This window comes from Balaenoptera acutorostrata, chromosome 4 (assembly GCF_949987535.1).
Source record: "Balaenoptera acutorostrata chromosome 4, mBalAcu1.1, whole genome shotgun sequence".
NCBI lineage: Eukaryota > Metazoa > Chordata > Mammalia > Artiodactyla > Balaenopteridae > Balaenoptera > Balaenoptera acutorostrata.
Window position 1 is genome coordinate 105,076,061 of NC_080067.1, and position 23,558 is coordinate 105,099,618.

At 40.2% G+C, this 23,558-nt stretch overlaps 1 protein-coding gene across 8 annotated transcripts in view; it reads right to left on the minus strand.

Moving 5' to 3' along the window:
- Window positions 1-23,558, minus strand: part of ST3GAL6 (ST3 beta-galactoside alpha-2,3-sialyltransferase 6) — an 86,753-nt gene that overhangs the window by 59,436 nt on the left and 3,759 nt on the right. For 2 of the 8 annotated variants that reach the window (XM_007164053.3, XM_057546000.1), the window contains exon 2: window positions 7,175-7,336. The exons of the other annotated variants lie outside the window; for them this stretch is intronic. The gene's annotated coding sequence lies outside the window, so the exon portion shown is untranslated. The remainder of the gene's footprint in view (window positions 1-7,174; window positions 7,337-23,558) is intronic. 8 annotated transcript variants of the gene reach the window in all.

A 23,558-nucleotide genomic window follows, 5' to 3' on the forward strand; every position in this document is an offset into this window, starting at 1 on the left:
ATGCTTTTCCCAGATTTCATCCTCAGCATATGTAGATAGATCTTTTCAGCTAATAAAAGCTAAGCTGTCACTGCTGAAGCAGATGACCAAATCCTGCCCCCAAAATTGGGTATGCTCACTGCAAAGAATATAAAAAGAAGAGAAATGATGTTTCAGCAGAATTTTGTTTCTTAATAGTGCAGCAGGACAGACTAAAATCATTCAGCTAATAGCACACTATATTAGATGTTAAAAATAAATGAACTGAAGTTCCTGTTTTCAAGATCTCTCCCTTTGGCCTCAGCTTCGTTGAAAATACACAAAGAAGCTTTTAAGGGAACTTCTTATGATCCTACTGTTTATTCATATTTTCTCCCAGAGACCCATTTCTTTTCCCAGAGTGGAAATTTTCTCTATTTCTTATATTAATGTCCTATTGATAAGATAGACTCTAAAGAGTAATAGATATTGTTAACAGGTTAATGACGGTGGCCAATTTTTAAAACTAACTGTGGAACGTCCCTGGTGGTGCAGTGGTTGAGAGTCTGCCTGCCAGTGCAGGGGACACGGGTTTGATCCCTGCTTTGGGAATATTCCACATGCCGTGGAGCAACTGGGTCCATGAGCCACAACTACTGAGCCTGTGCTCTAGAGCCCTCGAGCCACAACTACTGAGCCCATGTGCCACAACTACTGAAACCCGCGTGCCTAGAGCCTGAGCTCTGCAACAAGAGAAGCCACCACAATGAGAAGCCCGCGCACCGCAGTGAAGAGTAGCCCCTGCTCACCACAACTAGAGAAAGCCCGCACGCAGCAATGAAGACCCAAAGCAGCCAAAAATAAATAAACTTTAAAAAAATTAATTAAATTAAAATTAACTGTATAGAGGGAAGAAAATTATAATGAAATCCACCACTTTTAAGCATACAATTTCATGAGTTTTGACAAATCTGTAAGGTTGTGTAACAATCACCAAAATCATACTAAACATTTCCAACAAGCCTAAAAGTTCCTGTGTTGTCCCTCTTTGCAGCCAACTCTCTTCCCCTAGTTCCTGGCCCCTGATCTGTTTATCACTATAGTTCTGCTTTCTCTAAAAGTTCATATAAATGGAATCATACAGTATGTATCTTATTTCTGGCTTATTTATATTAGTATAATGCTTTTGAAAAAAATTGTTCATGTTGTTACTTCTACCAGGAATTCATGCCTTTTTCCTTTTTATTGCTGTGGACAAAAAAAAAAACAAAGAAAAAAAGGTTGCCTACCATTTCAGCAAACAGCAATGTTGCCCACAAGCAAACCATCAGCCACTGCAGCCACCGCCCCCCCAACACCCCCCGTCCCCCAACAGTACACCCTGAGGTGGAGAAAAACAGGATATGGGCCCTAGACAGTTAAGATGTATATCAAAGGAATAATTTCAATGAGTCCAGACTTTGCATCTTCCCACACATAGAAAAGTACTAAAATCGTTAACTTGAGATGTCTGTTTTTTAGCAGTAATCTTTTGATGTTCAACTACGTCTGTAGGTTTGTTTCAGCAAAAACTCCTCTATATCCTGGCTTCTCCTTTACCTCTTTGGAACAGGTCCTCAGAGCTATCTAAGGCGCTGTCTCTCAGGTTATAGTACTCAGATAGGGCACTGAATAAAACATAATTCTCAGCTTTTAGGTTGTGCACTTTTTTAAATCAGTTGACATTGCTAAGTAGTATTCCATTGTATGGCTACACCACAATCACAATTTGTTTATCAATTCACCAGTTAATAAACATTTGGTTACTTTTTGGTTTTAGTTATTATAAATACAGCTACTGAAACCAAGCAGGACCCTGTGGAGCCCCTGGGCATGGAAGCATTTCTGTGTCCCCTGTTCCTTGTTTGTAGGGAACAGACTCTAGCCTCCATGACCTTCCCTGAGTTCCTAAGGGTAGATTCCAACAGTTGCTAATCAGGGAAGGGAGGGGATGCAGAGTCAAGGGAGGAACAGTCAAGAAACAGTGGTGCAGCCTGCTTGGAACAGAGTCCTGGTTCTGCCTCAAGGGACACACATAACAATATCTTTAAGCTCTTCTGTAGAACTAAAACACCCACAAAATGCAAGATGTTCCAGAGAGAAGATCACAGTATGATAACCTCAAAACTCATCAGAAGACCACATAAGGCTAGATTAAAGGAGTATAGGCCCTGCACACACCCTGATCCTTATCAGCAACCCCACCCTTGAACTACTGCTATAGAACTCCTCACCAAATCCTCCCAGGTGGAGCCGAGCCTTCTGTGTTCCCCTTTGCCTGGCAAAGCAATAAAGCTATTCTTTTTTATTTCACCCAAAAGTGTCTCCAAGATTCAATTTGGCACCAGAGCACAGAGGCCGAGATTTTGGCATCACTACATTGAAAGTTCAAGCACAAGACTTTGGGTAGGCATGTGTTTTCATGGGTCATATAGTAAATGTATTTTTAACTTTATATGAAAATTTTATATTACATTCCGGTGCCTATTTCTGAACAACAGATTTGCTTCAATTGCTCAGTTAAAAGGAAAAATCCCCTATCTGTAACAATTCAAATTATTGACACCACTGAATAATACAAATCACTGACAGGGGTAAGAATGGATTAATCTATTACTATTGAGCATTCATTATGCATGTGTAGTCTATTTTAAGACATGGCAAACAGAGCTCACAGTCTGGCGAGGGAAGTTACACTGTTCCAAGATGACTATGATTATCTGTAGTGGGAAGTAAAATTAAATATTTTAGGCCCCTGCTCCTCAAAGTGTGGTCCACAAACCAGCAGTATTGAAACCAAGCAGGACCCTGTGGGTCCCTCCCTGGTACAAAACCTTTTTGTGTCCCCCATTTTTTGTTTGTAGGAAATAGGCTTCATTCTGCCTCCTAGACCTTCCCTGAGTTCCAAAGGGCAGATTCAAACAGTTGCTAGTTAGGGAAGGCAGGGGATGCAGAAACAAGGGAGGGGATGCAGAAACAAGGGAGGGCATGCAGAAACAAGGGAGGAGCAATCAAGAAACAATAGTGCAGATTTGGGGCAGGGTCTTGGTTCCTCCTCAAGGAATATACACAACAATATATCTTTGAATTCTTCTGCAGGAACTAAGGCCCCCACCCAGGTGGAGGATGGTAACTTCAGGCTGAGCACAAGAGTCCTGGAGCACCACCCTGTTACCTCACCACCAACCAATCAGAAGAAATTCACACACCCTGCAGCCCTCACCCCAAATTTTGCCTATAAAAACTTCTCCCCAAAAACCATCAGGGAGTTCGGGGTTTTTGAACACAAGCCACCTGTTCTCCTTGCTTGGCCCTGCAATAAACCTTTCCCTGTTCCAAACTCCGAAACTTCGGTTTATTTGGCCTCACTGTGCCTTGGGCACACGAACTTGCATTTGGTAACAGTATTGGCATCACCTGGGAACTTGGTAGAGCTGCAGAATCTCAGCTCCACCCCTTGATCTACTGAGTCAAATGTGCATTTTAACAAGATCCCCAGGTGATCTGTGTGTTTGAGAAGCACTGCTGGAGAAGGTCAGAAGAAAGAGGAATCATAGCCCATGGAGAGGATCAGGGCTTCACAAAAAACAGTTGTTGAGAGGAACTAAAAGCTCATTCTAAGGTCCATGCTACCTCTTTTAAGAGTCTTTTGGGCTTGACCTTTTAAAATTTCCAATCAACAAAATTTTCCCTGAACAAACTAGTGAGACTCTCTTTGAAAATAAGCGGCTTTGAGAAAAATTTCCATCATCATTCTAGGGGATATTTGTGGTCTCTCTGTAAATTCCCTGGATATTTTCATTCCTATATTGTTTACAGCCTTATCCTTCCACCTTCCATCTACTACCAGTATCACCACTGCTATTTTTGAAAGAAAATATACAGATTACATCTACGTGACACACACTTCATCCTGCATCCCCTCCTGATTGACCTAAAAGGGCCAACTGAATCACCACTCACTCACAACAACATTTCCAATTATTGCTATTCATACCTGGGACCCAGGAATTACAGATCTTAGAGCTGGAAAGACTGCAAGAGTTCAGGCATTTAGACAGAGTAAGGTCTTATGTATGTCACCACGTTACAGAAGAAGCAGACAGGATTTAGAAAAAAGTAAAAACTTGCCAAAGGTGACCTCACTCATAAGTAGCAGAGTTGGCAGTGCAGGAGAACACTTTTATGTGGCTTTTCCTCCAGCATGATTCCGGGCTCATCATGGGTGCACAACAATAACCCACTAGTCTTCATTTCATTCCAATCTTCTCAAATCTCTATGGTTTTCAATTCCTGAAACACCTCCCTCGGGTGGCCCTGCGTCTCATTCCTGCTGCCTGAGCTTCTAAATCTTTCTCTTCCTCCTTGGCACACCTAAATACAGGTGTTCTCAAGCTCTTATCTTAATCCTATTTCCTAAACCCATGGTCTCATTACTTCTCAGCTACTAGCAATGATCTCTAATCTATCTTCCCTTTAAATCAGCCCATGTGCTGCGCTGGCATAAACTCCTCAAAGCAAGCCCAGCTCTCATTTTGTCATCCACCCCACAGGAAAACCTTCAGTGTTATCCCATTGTCTGCCAAATACACATAAAATCACTTAGCCTGGCATTTAAGACTTCTTTCATTTGGCCCTTCCATCTTCCTTCTCATCTTCTTCTTCATGTAATTTCTTCTCTGCAGGTAGCAGCGCAATTAGGTGTTAAGGTTGTCTGCTTAGCAATCAGACACCCTGGGTTTGAGTCTCAGCTTTACCTCTGTCTAGATGTATGACCCTAGGAAGTTTCTTAACCTCTTTATACCTCACCTGTAAAATGGGAATAAAGATAGTACCTAATAGAGCTATATAAGTTGTAAATATAAAGCACTTAGAAAAATATCTGGCACATGGTAAGGACTATCCTAGTCTTGTTTTTAATTCTGCTTTTAAAACTAATAAAGTATAAGCTGCCCATACACCAAGGCTTCACTAAAAAACTAACTTCAGGGGACTTCCCTGGTGGCGCAGTGGTTAAGAATCTGCCTGCCAATGCACGGGACATGGGTTCGAGCCCTGGTCCGGGAAGATCCCATATGCTGCAGAGCAACTAAACCGGCACGCCACAACTACTGAGCCTGCACTGTGAGACACAACTACTGAGCCCACATGCCTAGAGCCCGTGCTCTGCAACAAGAGAAGCCACCACAATGAGAAGCCCGCGCACTGCAACAAAGAGTAGCCCCTGCTCACCACGACTAGAAAAAGCCCGCGCGCAGCAACGAAGACCCAACGCGGCCAAAAATAAATAAATTTATTAAAAAAAAACAAAACTAACTTCATAACATCCTGGTAAAGATACTGAAGAATTCATGACAGTGTACAATAAGAGCCACAAAAAAAAAAAAAAGAAAATTAAGCTTCCGTTACTACGCTATAATTTCTCCACATTTATTTAAACATTTCAAAGTATCTGTGATAGGAAGGCTTACCCATCTGCTTCTAAATGTAAAACAAAAGGCATTCAAGATAATAGTAATTCATTAGCAAAACTCATCTTAGACCCTATTTCTGGCTATAGAAGCCATACCTTTCTATGCTTTTCATAATAAAACTGCTCTGAGTCCTAGTAAAACCAAACAACCTAGGTTTGTAATCAGCATATCAAATTTATGTCTTGAAGCAAGAAAGAAAATCAAGAACTTTACAAATAATCTGAGTTGGCAAATAGTTTTCACCTTACACTCTGATTTGGATCCATTAAAACATTGAGAAGGATTCAAATATGGTGCTCTAGGCTCAGAAGCAAATGCCAGGGTCAGTTAGCAACATCTAACAAGGTAAGGATGAAGAGTTGAATACCTGTTAGCCCTAGACTAGAGAATGGAGGAAGAAGAAAAAACAGTGCAACAGATGGCAATACAACTAGGTTAAATTTTCTGAACACTTATGTGACGAAACTCTTCTAAATGCTCTTGGTATATAATTCTTTTAATCCTCAAAAACATCCCTTAAGAAAGGTCATTCCTATCATACAGATGAAGACACTAAAGCACAGAGAAGTTATAATGTACCCAAGAATACCCAAGTAGTAAGTGATGGAGCTGGGATTTGAACCCAGGCACATAGCAGAACCCATGCTCTTCACCATTAGGCTATAAGGACTCAAAATATTTCCATATTCTTGATGCAAGGAGATGTATAGATTGACAGGAAAGGCAGTTCCAGAAATCTCCAAGATGATTATAGCCCAGATTTCCTTCAATTAAGATGTTTCTGGCAGTAAGAAACCTGAAGATCCAGCCCTACCTTCAGCCCACATTCACGGTGTTCAAAAGTTCTGCAAGACCAGTGCCTCGGGACACTAGGGAAGGACTTTGAATCCACTCATAATCTTGGTATGAACAATGAAGAGCTCAAGAGATTCCCAAGGACTAAATCCCAAAACCACTGTAAATGCCCAGATGTACCAATAGTACTAAAGCATAATACTGTAAGTCAATAAGTGTCCTTCATAAAATGATTTCCAAACAAAGCAGTAATGTAACAAATTTGCTAGTAGAATGATTGTTCTCTGATGAACCTCAACAAATCAGAAAGGCTACGGATTCATGGGTAAAACATGGAGCTAATTCCTAGAAGACATTTGAGCTCCAGAGCTTTCTCAGAATGAATTTATAAACAGGTGTAGATTTGTACATGGGATTCCAGGCATAGTAAGGAGAATATACACACAAATTATATTAAGGTACTTCAATGAAATTATTATTAATTGTAGCATTAAAGACAGAGAGGGAACTAGAGTTCATTCTAACACAACTGGTTAACAGCACTTGCTACAATAGTTGCGATACATGTAATATTCTAGTTGTAACTTCAGTTTACTTACTCTTTCACTTCCATGTTGGTTTAGAACAGTCCCAAAAAGGCCCATTTAGACTGAGAATAAAAATAATAATTAAAACTTTCATAGCTCAATTTTGGGATATGCTAAAGAGTCACTGGTTACCTAATATGTAGTTTCATAGGCCCTCTGGCCACCTGTTAAGCTAGTAAGAGATAAATTAACAGGCAGCTGTATACAAAGAAGGAGAGGGTAAAGTCACCTGCCAGAGGGAAACACTGTATAAAAATATTTCAAGTGTTCCAACTTAACAGCTAGGAAGTCTGAGAAGACAGTCCTGTTGCCTTTGCTTACCTACTCTTTTAGGGGGTCTGTTCCCAAAGGCCCTCTGTCCCCTGAGGATGTAGAATGTGGTAAGGGTGCCGGAGGCCCAGGAGGCCGCTGCTAAATTGTCGGAGCCTCTGCACTAGAAATTATCCAAGACAAAAGGTCATGCTGCTTCTTCACTTGTAAGTGCTGAAATAAAACACAAAGGTAGCATGCTTATAAGGATGGTTTGGCTCCCCGAGAAAAATCTTAAGCCATTAAAAAAAATTTTGAATGAAAATACTACTTTAGTAAACTCACTACTGGCCTCTCCCAAAATGCTCTGCAGGATGATGTAATTACCAAAAACAAAACAAAAAAAATCCAACAGCAAAACCGGCTGCATATATTACATGACTGTAGCCCATGACTGGTTATCCACGGGATCCAGCTTAGTCTCCTTGAAAAAAATAACATATCCAGCTCAATCAATCCAGAGCAACCCGGTAATGAAAGAACCATCTGTCTTCTTTTTCAGCTTCTCTCCACACGTACACACAGCTTTATTGTTCAATGCAGAGGTGAGAGAAGGAGGAGCTGCTGGAAAACCTTCTGAAGAAGAAGGGGAGGGAGGGAGACAGGAGAATGTGGAGGAGGTCAAGAAGAACAAAAATATCCAGAAGGAAGTGAGGGGAAAGGAAGCGTGGGAAGTTAGAACAGCAACTACTTTAACAATGTGCCAGGGGCCACTTTCTCCAAAAACTTTTGAAAAAAAAATCTGAAATGCTCCTGCTATAGCTTTTCTTACACAAGACTAAATAACCCTGATACAAAAACAAACAAAACAAATAAAACTGCATGCTCTGTATTTCTTGGGTTAGTAGAAAGTGTCATTTAAAAAAAATTTTCAGGAAACAAATATCAAAAAACAAAACCAACAAAAATATGGCAAATATTTTATTTCAGAACTCACTGAGGAACTGATGTCCTACAATAAGGCGATTATGCTTAATTATGAAAATCATAGAGTAACATGAAAAAATATTTAGATTCTACCAAGTGAAGAAAGTTTTAAAAAGCTGAGTACATTAAGATTATTTCCACGTGTTAGATGTATGTGTGGTAACACATTACTGAAAGACAGAGAAAATAGAAATCAGTTGATGTGCTGAATTGTGGATTACAGGGGACTTTTTTTCTTAAAAGTTTAAAATTTATGGAGAAATAGAAAATGCTTATTTTCATATATCTCTATATGCATTTCACTCTTGAAGTGCTAAGCAGTTGGTGCATTTAGAAATGAGAAGAAAGGCAAAGTGGTGCTCTTTAGTGGCAATTATTATAATAGAAGTCTCCACCACGAGACAGAATTTTGAACCTAAGGAAATTACGGGTGATGATAAAGTTGAGCCTCAAAATCATTCTCCCTAAATGTATAGAAAGTACAACTCCTGGGTTTCTATGATCTTCAACCTACTACTAGTTACTACCAGCTGGAGTAAAGGAGCAATCACAAATTTGAAATAGAAACGTTAGTAAAGAAACCCCAAACAATGTCACACCAGGAACAGCTAGAGAGCTGGGGATTTAGTTACACCTGGAGAAGCTTAAATCAAGGAAGGAAAACAAAAATGGCTATTCTCATGTCTGTATGGCTTTCATGAAAAAGAGGCATTAGCCTGGTACTGAATGCTATGGGGAGTTAAGCCAAGGCCAGTGAATGCAATATTCAAGGACTTAGCTTTGAGCTCCGCAGGGAAGAACTTGCTTAGGTTGCCTAAAGATAATACAGGTTCCATTGCTGGATAATGAGTCACTTGTTACTAAAGATACTCTGTTTTAAAAACCACTTGGAGAAAAATTAATTAATTTAAAAAAATAAAAAATAAAAACCACTTGGGAGGGCTTTGGATAGTAGTGCTTAATAAACTTTAATGTCCATTAACATCACCTGAGCATCTTGTTAAAATGTAGATCCTTATTCGGTAGGGCAGGTGGGGCCTAAGAATCTGTATTTCTAGCAAGTTCCCAGGTGGTGCCAATGCTGATGTAGCTTGGTTACAAGCATTAGAATGTTATTTAAACCAGTGTTTCCCAAAGTGCAGTCTTCTAACCATATGGCTTCAAAAGTACTCCAACCCTGATTTGGGGGCAGATGATTAATAAATAGGTAAAGTAGTTATTAGCAGAATTTTGCAGGCACACACCTTCAAATTAAAAAAAAAAAAAAGGGGTGCATGGTGGTATCCAGTACCCCCCAGGTGATACTTTTGAACAATAACTAATTTTGTACAATTTTAAAGAAGACATGTTTCATTTCAATTAAAAAAGGATTTTAAAATGATGCTTTTACTCCAAGTTTGGTAAATAACTGAAACCAAGTAAGCGTGTCCTGATGAATGAATGAATGAATGAATGAGTATATGCTCAGCATTAAAAATGCAGTTACTTATGATTTCGGTGTACAATAGTTAACAGAGAAGTAGGATAAGACAAAATATGGCTATAAAGTAATTTTTCCCAGTGATTTGTGTTACAAAATCATTTGCCTCCAAAGGTGGTGGGGGTAGACTCCTAAGGTTACATTTGTAGTCTTCTTTTTCAATGCAGGGCCTTGCATTATTTTCCTAGCCCTGAAATTTCACCTCCCCACCACCCTATCTGGGTCAAAAAATTCTTTCAATGCTTTGAAAGTTTCTTTCTTGTTCATATTTTGCTCAGCTCCCTACTTATCTCATAAATTTGGGCTTTTAATCAGTTCAAACTTCTGTGTGATGTCTTTCCTGGGGAAATATGCTAATATCTGAACACACAGACCTTCCTCAAATTTTAAAGCCTTCTTAGGTTTCTCTCCCAGAGTAAATAAACCCACAACTAAGAAGGAACCAGTTTCCTGTCTTTCCTCCTACTCTGTAAGTTCCCCTTCCAAAGCGTTTACTGTTTTAGAGTTTGCTTAAAAGTTATAAGTAACATTCCATCTGACTTACAAAAGCCCTTTTTTTCAAGCTACTTATTACATCAGTTTATTCTGAAAGAACCTAGCTTATTCTGCTCCTTGAGAAGTATCATTTCCTGTTTGTTAATTCCTCTTTTGCTACTTTTAAAAGAAAAAGGTGTGTTAGCTTGAGGGTAAATGATCAGAAGAGCATGCATCAAATCTTAAGATTAAAGTGTTGGAAATGTTCCTGCTTTCCACAGTAAGTGAAAGTATGTGATGATACTTATGTTACTATCCATCAGATGACCCTCCAAAGTCAAATTACAAATATGATGCGAATCTTAATTTGGGGTATCTTATAATTATTATTACAAATAAACCAGTACATGTGATACATATTTTTTTATTAAATCACATAGTCCTAGATTTAGTTCCAAATACTAGCTACATTAATCCTCTAGGCAAAGGGAGTAAATTCATTTCTAAGTAAAATTAACTCTGAAAGTTTTTACCTCTACTATAACTTTGCTGATTTAGTCAATAAGTAATTTCCTAATGCCAGCCCTTGTCGTAGGCACTGAAGATACAGAAGTGAAGAAAAACAGTCTACAATCCAGGAGAGACGCAGAAATTAGCAAGTAGTTGTTATTACTATTAAGTAATATTACTTAGAGTTATTACTATGTAAGTAAGTATTAAATTACATTTGTGGTCTGACAAGAAACTGACCCAGGTGGGGAAGGACAGGGAGCTTCTCAGAGGAATTTGAGAAAATTCACAGAGAACTCCTCTGAGAAGGAGTTAACCAGAAGAAATCAGGGTGGAAATGAAAAGCATCCCAGGCAGAGGAAACAGCATTTGCGAAGATTCTGAAGTGAAAATGAAAACAGTTCACCGGAAGAATTGAGGTTGCCGATAATAGGAGTAAGCATGAAAATGATAAGAGCTAATCTTTGTTGCATGCCTACTACATGCACGAACTCATAGAACCCTCACAACAGTGCTGAGATGGGCCTGTTATTCTAATTCTGTAAATGAGGAAACTGAGAGGCTTAGAGAAGTTAACTTGTCCAAGGTCTCAAAGTTAGGTATCAAGCCAGGGATTGGGCTAGGCAGTTGGCTACCAGGCTCTTTGTTCTGAATCTGTAAGCTATTCTAGCTTTCCAGGAGCCAGATCAACTTGGAGCTTTCCTCATCTTCAAGATTCATTCTGTCAATTTTCATTTTTCACAGAATAATATTGTGAAATATAGATGTATTGGAATAGCTTCAGTCTCATTCCCAGAGTCTTGATAAATGTATGGCTCCTAGGTTGGAATCTATTTCATTAGGAAATATTACATGGAATTTTTTCATTACAAAAATGTTAACAGGGACTTCCCTGGTGGCGCAGCGGTTAAGAGCCCGTACTCCCAATGCAGGGGGCCCAGGTTCAATCCCTGGTCAGGGAACTAGATCCCACATGCATGCCTCAACTAAGAGTTTGCATGCCACAACTAAGGAGCCCATGTGCCACAACTAAGGAGCAGGTGAGCCACAACTAAGATGCAGCGCAACCAAATAAATCAATAAATAATTTTTTTTAAAAAAAAACCCCCGTTAACAGAAGTCCAAATGTTAATATAACAAATGCCCATTAACCCATTAACCAAAATAACCATATCTTCTCAGGGATTTTTTTTTAATGGAGATTTATGTTCCCCTCCTTACCATGTTCCTCTTCTCTGAGAGGCAACCACTATTACAAATTTATCTACTTTTTATTCACACACGTGTACACACCCACATGCATTCATAAACATTATGTGGTATATAATATTGTTTAAAGTAATGTTTAACATTGACATAACAAATACATACTATTCTGAAATTTGCGTTTTTCACTCTACACTTTTGGTTTTGAGGTCCATCCATATTGATGCATAAAGGTTTTGTTCATTCTTTTTAAGTTCTGTAGCGTATCCTATCAACCAAATATATCACAAAGCTTTCCATTCCCTACCAGCAGACATTTAGGTTGTTTTCAGAGAACTGCTAATCTAAATGTCATTTTGGAGCGAAATCTTCTTTTTTTTCCAATCTAGAAAAAAACAGTTTACTAAGACAGTGAATCTTACAAATTGCTAGAAATACTTTAAAACTGAAATTTCACTTTTGCATAGTCTTTTTTCTAAAACATAAACTTTGATCATTCAAGTTTAAAAATACGTAGATGTTTAAAATACCACGACCCTCTGAAAACGGAAAGTTAATAGTATTTTAAATAAGAAAGTACATTTCTAGGTAAGGTGAATCTATAATCATCCTGCTGAAAACAAAACACACTGAAGAAAAAGTGGATGCTGAAAATAGCCTTCTTACAATTACTTTCTTTTTCTGATAACCACACTGACAGAAAAGTTAGAGCATTTGAGCGAGTAGATAAACAAACCAAAGGTTTCTCTGGAATGCTTTGTTCAGTGTTTTGGCCAGAAAATAATCCAAGGTACAACCCCACAGAAAGATAACCAAATTTCTCTTTAGAACTGAGGGAGTGGGAAGTGCCTACTATAAGCCAGAGTCAATGTTGAATAAAGTGGACAATTAAGCAAAACAATGAAATGCCAGGTCTTTCACCCTGAAGTCTTTAGACCCATAAACAGTGTGACTATACACAATGATCTATTTACATTAGTGAAAATTCTTAGCTCAAGGACATTGTAACAAGGTTTATCATGCAGCATAAACTGAAGTCAAGTCTACAAATAAGTGAAGACTTGTCTATGGGTTTCCTATCCCTTTAGCATCATTTTCTATAAAGAAGAATCTGAGAAAACCTCAAAAGGCAGATGTTTTAAAATATGGATAAATGTTTACTAATGGCTGCATTCTTTACACTGTAAAACAACCTAGTCTCAGGAATTCCCTGGCAGTCCGGTGGTTAGGACTTGGCGCTTTCCCTGCCAAGACCGGGGTTCAATCCCTGGTTGGGGAACTAAGATCCTGCAAGGCACAGCTCGGCCAAAAACAAAACAAAGCAAAACAAAACCTAGTCTAGAAGGAGCAAAGGAAATTTGAGTAAGAGCATTGTCTTTGAAGGGAGGGGGAAGAAACATCTCTTCTCCTAGCAGATTTCCAAAGAAGTGTACACCACCCCCAAGAAGGTGAATAAAAAAAAGAAATCTGGGTTTCCATTGAAAGAAGTAACTCCAGCGCACTGGGGATCACAATGGAGTCAGACTGTTGGACTCCATGGTCACAATTAGCCAAATGTTTTAGCACATTCCACAGGAGAGAGTCAAGGAGATACCACTTCTTCTACATCCCTGGTCTCCAGCCCAAGAAAACCCCCAGGGCTTAGGAAAACCTACCCAGGCTTCAGGAGGCAGCTCTGAACTCCACTGAAAATCATCCTAGCAGTAGTTCAGTGAAATAACGGGCCAAGCAAATGGAGCAGCTCCATCATCCACTTGCCCGTCTGTCCATCCATCCATCCAACACAGATACGTATTACCCATCCGTCACATGGCACAAGATCTCAAGGAACAAGGACTGTCTGAGCTGACAACATAGATGCTCTCAAGGCAAGTCCATAAAAACACAGACGATTAAACATACCGAACATAACATTTTGCCTCATTCTAACCTCTTAACTGTCGTTTCAAAGTGTACTCTCTTTTTTCAATTAAATAATATGTATATTATAGAGAATACATAGAGAGAAGCCTAAAACATGCAACTTTTTTGCATTCTCTCTCAAAGGGCAAAATATATTGTATGAACAGCCGAAATTAGAGGTTGAGAGATTCTTAGCAAGAGAATAAGGAATCACATTGGCAATAGGCCAGGAACCAAAAGTTGAAATGCTTCAACTTTTGAAACTTCCCCATGTTTGTGATATTTTAAAATGTCTAGAGACTTCCCCAGTAGTTACTAGCAGTAAGCAATGGCTTCTGAACAGAAAGCAGGGGCAGTTAAAAGGCACATGCACTCTGTAACCACCCTAGGCTATAGACATATAAGGTGAAGGGAGAGTCTGTGCTAAGAGCATTTAAGACAAAAGCCACCAGAATCCCTAGGTGCTGAAGCAACAGTACAAAAGAACAAAGGAAGTGGCCAGAGTCTATGAAGTCACCCTGGGGACTTAACAACAGTCCGACCTTTATCATTCCCCTCACACCAGAAACTCAGCCCAGAATAAGAAATCGATAAGTTACTGTCAGGCAGTGTAAAACCAATCCTTTGCTGAAGAAAAAAATACTCCATCATCTAATATGCTCTGCCTAGTTCGTTATTACTAACTAAAGACTAATTGTTGGGCTGCTTTTTGATCTGAGGGCTTTTTTATTTTCTGAAATGAGAACCGGCCTTTGATATGCGTAAGTACAACAAAATGAAACCTTTATTTACAGCATGCCATACTACTGGAAATAGGGATTTCATTTAAAGAATAAAGTTCTTTTTGTTTCCTATCAAAGATGATTTTGGATCAGAGGAACTGGGGACAACTAGGCGGAGGAGGTGGCTCAGTCTGGGTCTGGGAGGATGGATTAAGGACACCTCAGCAGAGACCCAGATAGGCAATGGTGGGAAAGCAGAGAGGGCTGATTTACAAAGCGTGGTCTGGGGTGTGTCAGGAAACCAAACTGATTCAGTCTGAAACTACTAGGGAAGAGCAGAGTGAAGAAATAAAGAAAAAGCCATACAATAGTAATGAAACCTTGTCTTCCACAACACAGACATGGAACAACCAGGGGCAAGACAGGGCACTCTGTGAGCTAAGTCCAGGCAGGAGCAGCTTCGAAAGGGTGTAGCCAGGGCAATTCCAGAACCAAGGATCAGGTGCACTCTGGGGGACAGAGAGAAGAGGGGTCAGAGCACCAGGCCCCCCGCAGACCCTCTGCATTCATTTTCTAGGGATGCAACAACAAAGTACCACAAACAGGGTGGCTTACAATAACAGAAGTGTATTATCTCACAGTTCTGGAGGCTAGAAGTCCAGAATCCAAGTGTTGGCAGGGCCATGCTCCCTCCGAAACCTGTAGGGGAGAAACCTTCCTTGCCTCTTTCTAGTTTCTCGTGGTTTGCTAGCATTCCTTGGCATTCCCTGGCTTATAGATCATCACTCCGATCCACTGCCTTCACATAGTGTTCTCTCTGTGCCTCTGTCTTCACACAGATGCTTCTTATAAGGACACCAATCACACTGGACTAGGGGTCCATCCTACTCCAGCATGACCTCATCTTAACTAATTACATCTGCAATGACCCTATTTTCGAATGAGTTCACATTCTGAGGTACTGGGAGTTAGAACTTCAACGTGTCTTTTTAGGGAGACACAGTTTTCAACCTATAACACCCTTCCTGATGCCTAGTCCTTACTCTCAGCCAGAGGGACCCTGATGCTCTAGAGCCATTCAGAATACCTGGGTGTCAATTCAAATGAAAAGGAAAGAGAGAAAACAAAATCACCCTATGGTGGTGAAAGTCAGAATGGTGGTTACATTCAAGGAGGGGGGCCGTGACTGTGCGGGAGCACATGGTAGGTACAGTGCTGGAGGGCAGGTAACGTCCCAGCTCTTCATCCAGAGGCACGTTGCCTGGGTGTGTTCACTGTGAGGAAACATATCGAACTATACTTACATGGTTTGTGTATTCCTCTGTGTGTCCAATATATTTCCATAAGAACTTTACTTCAAAAAAAAAAAGAGGGACTTCCCTGGTGGCGCAGTGGTTAAGAATCCGCCTGCCAGTGCAGGGGACACAGGTTTGATCCCCGGTCCGGGAAGATCCCACATGCCGCGGAGCAACAAAGCCCGAGAGCCACAACTACTGAGCCCATGTGCCACAACTACTGAAGCCATGCGCCTAGAGCCCGTGCTCACAAGAGAAGCCGCCGCAATGAGAAGCCCACTCACCGCAACAAAGAGTAGCCCCCGCTCGCCGCAATTAGAGAAAGCCCACGCGCAGCAACGAAGACCCAACGCAGCCAAAAATAAATAAATAAAATAAATTTTTAAAAAAAAGAGAGAGAGAGAAATTGGAGCTGTCCAAGAAATAGAGGTGTCGGCGGCCTAGACAGAACCTCAGAAAAAGGCATTACCTGGGAGAAGCCCCAACCCAAGAGTTAGCTGCTCAGCTGTGCTGGTTCAGACATTTGAGTGGTCAGTTTACCTGAGATGTTCAACTCCCAGGTGCTAGTGTCTAAATGGAAATGCCAAAGTAATTCACTTATAATGAGAAAAATATAAGAGCCAAGGAGTACATATATTTAAACTGGAAGATTGACAACTTCTAGAGGCAAATCCCTGGGTGATAAGAAAAGTTGTTTGATAACCACAGACCTATATAATAAGGATACATTCTTCCCTCAGTAGTGCTGGAAAGGCAGTAAGACACTTTTTGATCTGCCCTCTGTTTTCCTAGCCTCCTTGCAGACCTCTCCCACACATTCCATTTTCAGGCTAATTACACCTCAAGTAAATTCCAGTGTTTTTTTTTCTTTCCCATCTAATTTTCCTCTGGGAATTTTACACTCTAACGTTTAGGGAGTTTTCGGTCCTATTGCTTAATTCCTAAGCAAGAGAAATCAACACCAAAAGACAGAGTTAAAATACACTGGACACCACTCAGACTTGGTAGAAAACATATTTCTGTAATAAAAACACATAAGATTTTCTAGAATTAAATATAATTCAGACATTTAACATCAGACATTGCATAAGCTCTAAATAACATATTGATGTATCAAAAACTAACTGATGGGGCTTCCCTGGTGGCGCAGTGGTTAAGAATCCGCCTGCCAATGAAGGGGACACAGGTTCTAGCCCTGGTCCAGGAAGATCCCACATGCTATGGAGCAACTAAGCCCGTGCGCCACAACTACTGAGCCTGCGCTCTAGAGCCCGTGAGCCACAACTACTGAAGCCCGCACACTTAGAGCCCGTGCTCCGCAACAAGAGAAGCCACCACAATGAGAAGACTGCGCACTGCTATGAAGACCCAACACAGCCAAAAATAAATAAAATAAAATAAATTAATTTTTTAAAAAACCAAACTGAATGTTGCCTTAAAAATGGGAGCGGGGAGGAGGAGAGGGGTAAAAAAAGGGAGTGGAGAGGGGGGAAAGGAAGCCAAACATTAACTGCAATGCAAACAAAGAAATAAAAATATTGATCAAATTGTACATACAAATTATCAATCACATAATTATAGAAGCCAAAGCTGTGGCTTTCTTGGGTGTGAAATGTATTAGGGGGGTACTGAAAGTTTCAAGGCTATGAGTTTGTAATGGTCCTCTGGTCGGTTCTTGGATGTCTCTGTCCTATTGAAGTCCCTCTCTACTCTCAACTTTCATATGGAAACCCAGGCTTCAGAAGTCTCAAATGATACTTCACAATTTTTTTTTTTTGCTGCACTGCACATGCCTTCAGGATCTCAGTTCCTCAACCAGGGATTGAACCTGGGCCATGGCAGTGAAAGCCTGGAATCCTAACCACTAGGCCACCAGGGAACTCCCTCACATATCTATCTTTCAAACACTTAAGTTATTAAAAATGAGAGCTCTAATATCAATTATATATTACAGGTAACTAATGTTTTCATCATTTTCTTATGAAAACAGCAAATGGAAGAGATGTATTCCATGCCACATGTAAAATCCAAGTGCAACTTTAGAAGCAATGTGCAGAATTTGACTGTTATAAATTGTTATATATAAATTTGTTAAAATTGTCTATGTAGACCTACCCAAGTGCATATCCTTATAGGGAGATGTAAACATATAGGCCATAGGTCTCTGAGTCTGATTTAGCTGACCCCTACATTCTCTCCTGCATCATCTCCCAAAATGCTTGATTTTGAACATTATGCTCTATGAGCACGAAACTCTGCACAGTTCTCCATCCTACTCAACACTGTTTCATGTCTCAGTGCCTTTGATCATGCTGTTCCTGCTGCCTGGATTTTTCCCTCCCATCCTTTGCCCTCCCCACCATAAACTGGAATGGTCTAGTGGGATTCTGCTCTTCAAGGAAGACTTCCTTTTCTACCTTTACCCTGTGTTTGGATGAGGATAGAGGAGCTTCTAAGAAAGAAAGCATATGTAAAGCTGTTTCAAGAATACAGAAACTGGGGTTTCCCTGGTGGTGCAGTGGTTGAGCATCCGCTTGCCAATGCAGGGGACACAGGTTCGAGCCCTGGTCTGGGGAGATCCCACATGCCGCAGAGCAACTAAGCCCGTGAGCCACAACTACTGAGCCTGCACTCTAGAGCCCGCGAGGCACAACTACTAAAGCCTGCGGTCCACAGCTACTGAAGCCCATGCACCTAGAGCCCGTGCTCCGCAACAAGAGAAGCCACCACAATGAGACGCCCGCGCACCACAACAAAGAGTAGCCCCCGCTCGCGGCAACTAAAGAAAGCCCGAGCCAATCAACGAAGACCGAACACAGCCAAAAATAAATAAATTAATTAATTTAAAAAAAAAAGAAGTGATCTGAAGGAGTTGTCCTCCAATATCATTCTTTAAAAAAAAAAATACAGAAACTATAACTATCATATTTTTTATACTATAGAAAAAGACGAAAAGATGTTAATTTTTTAATGGACATCTGAATAGAGTAGTTTTTACTTCTTAACCCTAGTTTATTCTGAAAAACTCACAGTGCTATTCAACCAACAGATTTTCATCCCCCATCTTCACCTGAAGCCCATGTGTTGTGTGTGTGTGTGTGTGTGTGTGTGTACACACACACGCACACTGTATCCCTCCACTGCATGCCCATGGATCTCTATGTTGTAAATAGCACTGTGCCTGGCACATGATAGGTGCCCAAATATTTGTTGCTGTTCACTGAAAAATAATTAAAGAAATACAACATGAGTAGATTAATAGAGTCCAAAGTGAAGTCAGGGTCTAAGAGGACACAGACTGGAGAAGAAATTAGAGCTAGAGAAGGCCAAACAGAAAGACTTTCTGGAGAAAGTCAAATTTTAACTATTCGAGGAAGAACAGCTATAATAATAGAGTTATAATAATAATAATAATGTAACAACATTGATTAAATGTTTGATATTTGGCAGGCACTATGCTGAACTATTTATACGTGTTTTCTTTCTAATTATCATAACTGTGATGTGGGCATTTTTTCAAGTTTACAGATAAAGAAAGTGATGCTCCCAGAAGTTAGGCAATGCGTTCAGAGTCGTGCAGTTGTTGGCCATGAAGCTGGGAAACGAAGGCAGGTCATCACCGGGCTTGGATGGGGGAGGGGGAGTGTGGAGTGGAAGGAGAAAGGCACTAAGCGTCAAAGGACCCTTGCAAGCTGCAGCGCCAGGAGGCTTGCAGTGACTGCAGTGCAAATGGAAGAGTGAAAAGAAAGTTAGCAACAGGAGATGGCAGAAAACTTCAAAGACCTGTGGGAGAAATTCTCTGGATTTTTTGAGCAGAAAAAAATTTCCATAATAAAAACCATGCTTGAGGAATGCTATGATAAAAGGTGCGTGGACAGGAATATTGGTGGTCATAGGTGGAGAACTTGGGTAGAAGCTTTTTATAAGAATATGATCATGTTACTTATGGTTAAAGCAGAAGAGCCCTACACACCGATTCTGTAAAAATAGTTGGGGGGGGGGTTTGTTTTTGCTTTTGTTTTGCAATAGGTGGGCCAGTTTTGTCCTCCAAAAAAATTCAGGGCCTGCGAAACATTTACAGGTACTTCATGATCAGAAATTACACATATCCCTTAACATCCTGCTAAAGAAAAAAATCCAATTATTTCTAATTTAATTGTAGCATAGCTGGGATCAAACAAGAGTGATTAGCTAACTTCCTTTGACATTTACTTGAAATATTGGCTCCAAATATCAAAAGTATCTTGACAGCAGTATTCTTCATCTCACAAAGATCATTTACATTTACAACAGAGAGTCCCTTTAACTTGCAGAGTCTGTCAATTAAATAAAATTATAAATTAAATTAGTTGCTGTTGCTGAAAAGCAGTTGAAAATCCAGTTGAAATGCAACTGGATTATCATCTCATTGCTCTTGTCTAAATGCAACTGGATAACCCATTTCTCAATTTTTAAGTGCAGTTTTATAACTTTATATTATCTTTATTATATTATAATAATTATTATATATTACATTATCTAATTTTATATTAGCTGTATATTATCCCTAAAAAGAAGTCAGGGAATTAAAAAAAAAAATCTGGTCTTTTATTCTTTGGCTCTATGCTGAACATAGAAAATGTACATATTCCCTTACCTTTGCCTCTTCTATCCCTTAATACATGAAGGACTCTTAAATACTAAAGGGTTGCACAGATTTTAATAAAAGCATTTCATCTTATTTTATTTCATTTGTTATACTTTATACTGTATTTTTTATACAGATTTTATTTTATTATTTTAATAAAAGCAACACCTTCTACGGTGCTGGCCTAAATAGTTGCAATAGTATCTTTCCTAAGAAGAAAACTCCAAGCTGTCTGAAGCAGCGGGCTGATAACTTCTCTGCCGACTAAAATATGATGGGTGTGGGGAGGGAGACTGCATAAAATCAGCTCGAAGACAAGAAGGCTTTGTTTATGTAACAGCATGTCCTTGAATATCTGTATTAACCAGGAAAATGCCCTCTGAAGGCACCGTTCTTTGTGAGAAACGTTGTCACTATGAGTCTCAGCAAGAGCCCACAGCTGGGCCCCTCTCAGTTCCCTCTGCCAGGCAGGGACTCCTCCCAGCTCTGGCAATCTCAATGAGGAGGGCTTTTTATCCCCAGGGCATCTGTGTGTGTCTCCAGTTAGGCAAAATGATACATAACAGAAACCTAAGAAATATCATAATAAGCACTGGAACTCAAGCGGTGCAAATCTCTGCCTACTAAAGGGCATGACATCATGGATGTGAGATGCTGGGCTATTAAAGAGGGAAATGATCTCGTTATCCATGCTCTTGGCACACGTATTTCCTCACTAATGTAATCACATACCCAACTAACTGACTAACCCAACTCAAATTATCATAAATTATGAATTATGAAACTGTTCTGAAAGTTTACTGTACACAAAAACAAATTTGAGAATATCCACCTGATAATATTCACATACCGCTCTCTTACGTGTCAGCCTAAGTATACTATATTATTTTCAAAACGAAGAGTTTCAAAACCAGAAGTTTTAATTAATATAGACTAATCCACAGTAATGAATTCACCTTTCACCTGTCTTCTCCAACGTGTTAAGTTTTTGAGATGACAAATTGATGATACTAATAGTTATAATCCTAAGAGTTATAAAGATGTTACAGCTGAGCTAATATATTCACATTGTGAGTTAATCCATGGCCATCTATAGTGTTCTGGACACCACAGCAGGTACCGAGGACACAGGGGCGAACAAGACAAGACATAATCGCTGCCCTCTCAAATAGAAACGTGTTCCAGATTTTATGCCACTACATCAGTCAGAAAGAAACAGCCACGAAAAGCTGAAAGTGAGTTGTGTTATATATGAAATAGTATGTAAATTGTACCACGTATGTTAAGTATGTAAATTAATAAATGAGCAGGGCATCTGGCTAAATAATCTCAAAAACAATTTTCTCTCTAAAGAGTATACCAAGCTTCCCCAGAGAGTTATGTACTGGCAATAATGAGCTTTCCTGGAATCAAAGGATAACTGATAAAATGCTTCTGTTCATTTCTGATAAACCAGTGCTACTAGGAGATATCGACTTGGACATAAGCTTTCATGATTTAAGTGTTACTCTAAGACTGACAAGATCATCTACAAAGAACAATAGAAATGAAATTTCTAAGGCACAGTATAGTCCCATGGCAACTATTATAAGAGTCCTGCACATTTCCACTGAAACTACCTCTCATATCAGACTGCATAGGCTGGGGAAAGGGAGTGGGAGTTCTGGAAAAGGCAAGACCTTCTTGTTACACAGAATATCCCCTTTTGGGACAATCATTGTCTTGCAAAAGATACCAACTATGATTGATTTGACTAGATACTTTTTAGTATCTAGTTTCAGATGTCACCAGCCAATCCAGAGACTTAGAGACAACTAGATAGTCTGGAGAGAGGCTAAGAAATCAGAGCTAGTGATGGGGAGTTTCATGTGTGAAATTGAAACTGAGTATATGGATTTATTTCAGAGGGTAAGAGGAAAACTGTCCACAGTCCTCTGAGCCCTGCTTTTCTGTGTGGATATGCCTGTGCTCTGACCTAGGGCAAAGAAGGGGAAATCAGTGATGGACAATTAATGGGGAGAAGAAAAACTGAGAGTGAAAATGTGTGTGTGTGTGAGAGAGAGAGAGAGAAAGAGAGAGAGAGAAACAGGAAAGCCCATTGCCCACCAGGTGAAGACTGAGTCTCTAATTCAGAGTCTCCAGTGGCAGCCCATTCTAATAAAAACACAATTCAAACTCCTTTCTAAGACTTAAAATCTTCACATAAGCGGTCTTCCGCCTGCCTCACTGACTTCATCTCCTCTCTTGCCCTTTTGCACTCTTCTCCATCTACAAGTTCTCCAGACATCCCAGATTCATTTATGCCTCAGGGCCTTTGCAGTTGCTGTTCCCTCTGCCTACAATGCTCTTCCTGCTGCTCTTCACTTGACGGGCTCCTTCTCATCATTCACATCTCACTTCAAATATCCCCTCCTCCCAGCAGCTCTCTGACTGCTCTGAACTGGCTTCCCCCATGCCCTGTCTCGCATGCGCCCACATTGCATTGTCTTTGTAACACTCGTTTCTACCTGAAAAACGTTTTTCCATTTATTTGTATCTGGTTTATTGATCCCATTTCCCACAGAAACACAAGCTCTGTAAGAGTGGGAGCTTCATCTGTTTTGTTCAACGCCACACGCCCTACCTAGAACATCTATTACATGGTGGGTACGCAGTAAATACTGGTTAAATCTCAAGTCCCACCATATAGATGACTGCGGAAAGTCACGCAAGAGCCACTGCAAAACCACTCTCTGCTCCCTTGTTGCCCCGTCAAAGCATAGTGACCATGACCCACAGCTACACCAGCTCTGGGCCTGCTGCCACAACCCATGAAGGCGAGAGTAACGCTGTTTCCCTTGCAGAAATTTCCAGCTTCCTTTCCATTTCCTCATCTGGAGGCCTTATTCCCTCATCTCCCACAGACCTTTCCATTCCCAACCACATAAAAAGTAAATCAATGTTTAAAGAATTCTTCAAAGACCAGCATTACTCTGTGCTACTGGATGAAACAATGGCATTGGCCCACGTGTTTCAGGTGTAAGGGGGAAGAGAGAATGCAGAAGAGATCCTCTTCACTCAGCTTTCCAGTGTTGAAGGTAAGAAAATCTCCTAAGGGTTGAGTGCTTTCCTTCGCCTTTTCCCAATGGTCCAGGAAGAGGAAAGCCCTGATCAGATGCAGAAGGTTGTGACAGTAAATGGGAAGCTGGATGACCAAAAGATCTGCCCCCCCCCCAAAAAAAAGAAGGAAAAAGAAATATGGATGTGGGAAAGA